The sequence below is a fragment of the Muntiacus reevesi genome, chromosome X, assembly GCF_963930625.1.
Source record: "Muntiacus reevesi chromosome X, mMunRee1.1, whole genome shotgun sequence".
NCBI classification, from domain to species: Eukaryota; Metazoa; Chordata; class Mammalia; order Artiodactyla; family Cervidae; genus Muntiacus; species Muntiacus reevesi.
Window position 1 is genome coordinate 88,823,316 of NC_089271.1, and position 5,859 is coordinate 88,829,174.

The 5,859-nt window shown below is 36.2% G+C and overlaps 1 pseudogene; it reads left to right on the forward strand.

Moving 5' to 3' along the window:
• The first annotated feature begins 4,855 nt into the window (after window positions 1–4,855).
• On the forward strand, window positions 4,856–5,106 carry LOC136154312 (CDC42 small effector protein 2-like; annotated as a pseudogene).
• The last annotated feature ends 753 nt before the right edge of the window (window positions 5,107–5,859 follow it).

Below are 5,859 nucleotides of genomic sequence, written 5' to 3' on the forward strand. Positions count from 1 at the left end.
CATCTTCTCATGTATTTGTTAGCCATCTGTATGTCTTCTTTGGAGAAATGTCTGTTTAGTTCTTTGGCCCATTTTTTGATTGGGTCATTTATTTTTCTGGAATTGAGCTTCAGGAGTTGCTTGTATATTTTTGAGATTAATCCTTTGTATGTTTCCTCATTTGCTATTATTTTCTCCCAATCTGAGAGCTGTCTTTTCACCTTACTTTTAGTTTCCTTTGTTGTGCAAAAGCTTTTAATTTTCATTAGGTTCCATTTGTTTATTTTTGTTTTTGTTTCTAATATTCTGGGATGTGGGTCATAGAGGATCCTGCTGTGATTTATGTCAGAGAGTGTTTTGTCTATGTTCTCCTCTAGGAGTTTTATAGTTTCTGGTCTTACATTTAGATCTTTAATCCATTTTGAGTTTATTTTTGTATATGGTGTTAGAAAGTATTCGAGTTTCATTCTTTTACAAGTGGTTGACCAGTTTTCCCAGCACCACTTGTTAAAGAGGTTGTCTTTTTTCCACTGTATATACTTGCCTCCTTTGTCAAAGATAAGGTGTCCATAGGTTCGTGGATTTATCTCTGGACTTTCTATTCTGTTCCAATGATCTATATTTCTGCCTTTGTGCCAGTACCATATTGTCTTGATGACTGTGGCTTTGTAGTAGAGTCTGAAGCCAGGCTGGTTGATTCCTCCAGTTCTATTCTTCTTTCTCAAGATTATTTTGGCTATTCAAGTTTTTTTGTATTTCCATACAAATTGTGAATTTATTTGTTCCAGTTCTATGAAAAATACCGTTGGTAACTTGATAGGGATTGCATTGAATCTATAGATTGCTTTGGGTAGAATAGCCATTTTGACAATATTGATTCTTCCAATCCATGAACACGGTATGTTTCTCCATCTGTTTGTGTCCTCTTTGATTTCTTTCATCAATATTTTATAGTTTTCTGTGTATAGGTCTTTTGTTTCTTTAGGTAGATATACTCTGAAGTATTTTATTCTTTTTGCTGCAGTGGTGAATGGTATCGTTTCCTTAATTTCTCTTTCTGTTTTTTCATTGTTAGCATACAGGAATGCAAGGGATTTCTCTGTGTTAATTTTATATCCTGCAACTTTACTGTATTCATTGTTTAGGTCTAGTAATTTTCTGGAAGAGTCTTTAGGGTTTTCTATGTAGAGGATCATGCCATCTGCAAACAGTGACAGTTTCACTTCTTCTTTTCCTATCTGGATTCCTTTTACTTCATTTTCTTCTCTGATTGCTCTGGCCAAAACTTCCAACACTATGTTGAATAGTAGTGGTGAGAGTGGGCATCCTTGTGCCAATAAAATGGACAACTTGGATGAAATGGACAAATTCTTAGAAAAGTATAACTTTCCAAAACTGAACCAGGAAGAAATTGAAGATCCTAACAGACCCATCACAAGCAAGGAAATTGAAACTGTAATCAAAAATCTTCCAGCAAACAAAAGTCCAGGACCAGATGGCTTCACAGCTGAATTCTAAGAAAAATTTAGAGAAGAGCTAACACCTATCTTACTCAAACTCTTCCAGAAAATTGCAGATGAAGGTAAACTTCCAAACTCATTCTATGAGGCCACCATCACCCTAATTCCAAAACCAGACAAAGATGCCACAAAAAAAAGAAAACTACAGGCCAATATCACTGACGAACATAGATGCAAAAATCCTTAACAAAATTCTAGCAAACAGAATCCAACAACATATTAAAAAAATCATACACCATGACCAAGTGGGCTTTATCCCAGGAATGCAAGGATTCTTTAATATCCACAAATCAATCAACGTAATATACCACATTAACAAATTGGAAGATAAAAACCATATGATTTTCGTCCATCTCATTAGAACTGATTCAAATGAATTCTTTTTAACGGCTGAGGTGGGAGGGGGGATCGGGATGGGGAATACGTGTAACTCAATGGCTGATTCGTGTCAATGTATGACAAAACCCACTGAAATGTTGTGAAGTAATTGGCCTCCAACTAATAAAATAAAATTAAAAAAAAAAAAAACCATATGATTGTCTCAATAGATGCAGAGAAAGCCTTTGACAAAATTCAACACTCATTTATGATTAAAACTCTCCAGAAAGCAAGAATAGAAGGAACATACCTCAACATAATAAAAGCTATATATGACAAACCCACAGCAAGCGTTACCCTCAATGGTGAAAAATTGAAAGCATTTCCTCTGAAATCAGGACAGCATTCTTTTAAAACCATGAAAATATCCCCACGAAATTTGTGCAGTTCATTTTTTTAAATTTATTGATTTTAGTTGGAGGTTAATTACTCTACAATATTGTATGTTTTTTGCCATACATTGATATGAATCAGCCATGGATTTACATGTGTTCCCTATCTTGAACCACCATCCTACCTCCATCCCCATCACATCCCTCTGGGTCATCCCAGTGCACCAACCCTGAGCACCCTGTCTCATGCATTGAACCCGGACTGGCGATCTGTTTCATATATGATAATATACTTGTTTCATTGCTATTCTCTCAGATCATCCCACCCTCGGCCTCTCCCACAGAGTTCAAAAGACTGTTCTATACATCCGTATCTTTTTTGCTGTCTCACATATAGAGTTAACATTACCATCTTTCTAAATTCCACATATATGTGTTAATATATTGTGTTGGTGTTTTTCTTTCTGGCTTACTTCACTCTGTATCATAGGCTCCAGTTTTATCCACCTCAGAACTGATTCAAATCTATTCTTTTTAATGGCTGAGTAATATTCCATTGTGTATATGTACCAGAGCTTTCTTATCCATTCGTCTACTGATGGGCATCTAGGTTGCTTCCATGCCTTGGCTATTGTAAACAATGCTGTGATGAACATTGGGGCACATGTGTCTCTTTCAATTTTGGTTTCCTCAGTGTGTATGCCCAACAGTGGGATTTCTTGGTTATAAGGCAGTTCTATGTCCAGTTTTTAAAGGAATCTCCACATTGTTCTCCATAGTGGCTGTACTAGTTTTCATTCCCACCAACAGTATAAGAGGGTTCCCTTTTCTCCACACCCTCTCCAGCATTTATTGCTTGTAGACATTTGGATAGCAGCCATTCTGACAAGCGTGAGCTGGTACCTCATTGTGGTTTTGATTTGCATTTCACTGATAATGAGTGAAGTTGAGCATCTTTTCATGTGTTTGTTAGCCATCTGTATGTCTTCTTTGGAGAAATGTCTGTTTAGTTCTTTGACCCATTTTTTTTATTGCATCATTTATTTTTATGGAATTGGGCTTATATAGTTTTGAGATTAACTCTTTGTCTGTTGCTTCATTTTCTATTATTTTCTCCCATTCTGAAGGCTGTCTTTTCACTGCTTATAGTTTCCTTCATTGTGCAAAATCTTTTAAGTTTAATTAGGTCCCATTTGCTTATTTTTACTTTTATTTCCATTACTCTGGGAGGTGGGTCATGGAGGATCCTGCTGTGATTTATGTCAGAGTGTTTTTCTAATGTTTTCCCCCAGGAGTTTTATAGTTTCTGGTCTTACATTTAAACCTTTAATCAATTTTGAGTTTATTTTTGTGTATGATGTTAGAAAGTGACCTAGTTTCATTCTTTTACAAGTGGTTGACCGGTTTACCCAGCAGCACTTGTTAAACATATTGTCTTTTCTCCATTGTATATTCTTGCCTCTTTTGTCAATGATAAGATGTCCATAGGTGTGTGGATTTATCTCTGGGCTTTCTATTTTGTTCCATTGATCTATATTTCTGTCTTTATGCCAGTACCATACTGTCTTGATGACTGTAGCTTTGTAGTATAGCCTGAAGTCAGGCATGTTGATTCCTCCTTTTCCATTCTTCGTTCTCAAGATTACTTTGGCTATTCGAGGTTTTTTGTATTTCCATACAAATTGTGAAATTATTTGTTCTAGTTCTGTGAAAAATACCATTGATAGCTTGATAGGGATTGCATTGAACCTATAGATTACTTTGTGTAGCATACTCATTTTCACTATACTGATTCTGCCAATCCATGAACATGGTATATTTCTCCATCTATTTGTGTTCTCTTTGATTTCTTTCATCTATGTTTTATAGTTTTCTATATATAGGTCTTTTGTTTCTTAGGTAGATATATTCCCAAGTTTTTTATACTTTCCGTTGCAATGGTGAATGGAATTGTTTCCTTAATTTCTCTTTCTGTTTTCTCATTGTTAGTGTATAGGATTGCAAGGGATTTCTGTGTGTTAATTTTATATCCTGCAACTTCACTTTATTCATTGATTAGCTCTAGTAATTTTCTGGTAGATTCCTTAGGGTTTTCTACATAGAGGATCATGTGATCTGCAAACAGCGAGAGTTTTGCTTCTTTTCCAATCTGGATTCCTTTTATTTCCTTTTCTGCTCTGATTGCTGTGGCCAAAATTTCCAAAAACTATGCTGAATAGTAGTGGTGTTAGTGGGCACCCTTGCCTTGTTCCTGACTTTAGGGGAAATGCTATCAATTTTTCACCGTGTAGGATAATATTTGCTGTGGGTTATCACTGATGAACATAGACGTAAAACTCCTTATCAAAATTCTAGAAAACAGAATCCAACCACATATTAAAATGATCATACATCATGATCAAGTTGACTTTATCCCAGGAATGCAAGGATTCTTTAAAATATGCAAATCAATCAGTGTAATAGACTACATTAACAAATTGAAAGATAAAATCCATATTATTATCTCAATGGATGCAGAAAAAGCTTTTGACAAAATTCAATATCAATTTATGATAAAAACTCTCCAGAGAGCAGGTATAGAAGGAACATACCTCAACATAATAAAAGCTCATTATATGGTGCTCGTTTATAACTTGGACTATCAGCATGAGTGAATTCTGGTTGCATTTCAACTGCTGTATTGCAGAACATCCTCAGCCAAAAAGGCACCAGCGGATTGACCGAAGTATGATTGGAGAGCCCACAAATTTTGTGAACATATGGCTCAGGGGGCAACCTGTTCATTGGGATGAATTCTATCAGTTCCATGCAGAACTACATATAGTCCAAGGGAGGCTATGAGGGGTGGCATGGCCACCAAAGTGCAGAAGCAGCTGGTGGACATGAAGGCAGGATAGTCTCGGACTTTTCCTCAATGTGTGATGGCGTCTTGTTCATCCTGTTGTTATTGCTCCAGTGACATGTTACTGTTCTGCTCTGAAGAAACTTTTCAGAGGAACCCTGTATTTCCTTCAACTAGCGTACATGCTTTTGGACTCATGGACAGAGTTCTTTGGATTGTGGCTTAATTCTTGATTTTTATGAATATGGATCTGATTTTAGCATAATTTTTTTTTGTGAATGTTAGCACCGTTTTGCATCCTTCCCCCACATTTTTCTCTTTCCACCTTCAACCCCTCTGCCTTATTGATTTTATTGGTAAGCAAAGACCTGTTATTATTTGTTAATTTGTCACGACTTATGCATATTTTGGAAGGTATGCCACCCGTAAATAGAATGATAATTTCTATTCATATGAAACTTCAGCAGAGTAGTGTCTGCATGCTTTATGAAGTTGTGTGTGAGCACAAGGGATGCCAGAAATGGACAGCTCCTGGCTGTCATGGGTGGATGATACTGCAGCTGTTAGAGAAAGGTGAGTTGTGGCACCAAGTCACATCAGTTTCACAGAAAAAGGCAACTTGTAGCTTATTTTAGAAGTATGACTTTTATTTAGTTAGAATTGTAATAATAATAATAATAAAAAGCTTGCATCCATAAGGCATTCATTCTGTTGTAAATGTTTGATCTGCTTATTTCAGAGCAAGGACCTGAGATTGTAAACAAGTGTGTGGTAATATCCTCACCCAGTCTGACTCTGAGCATCCTGT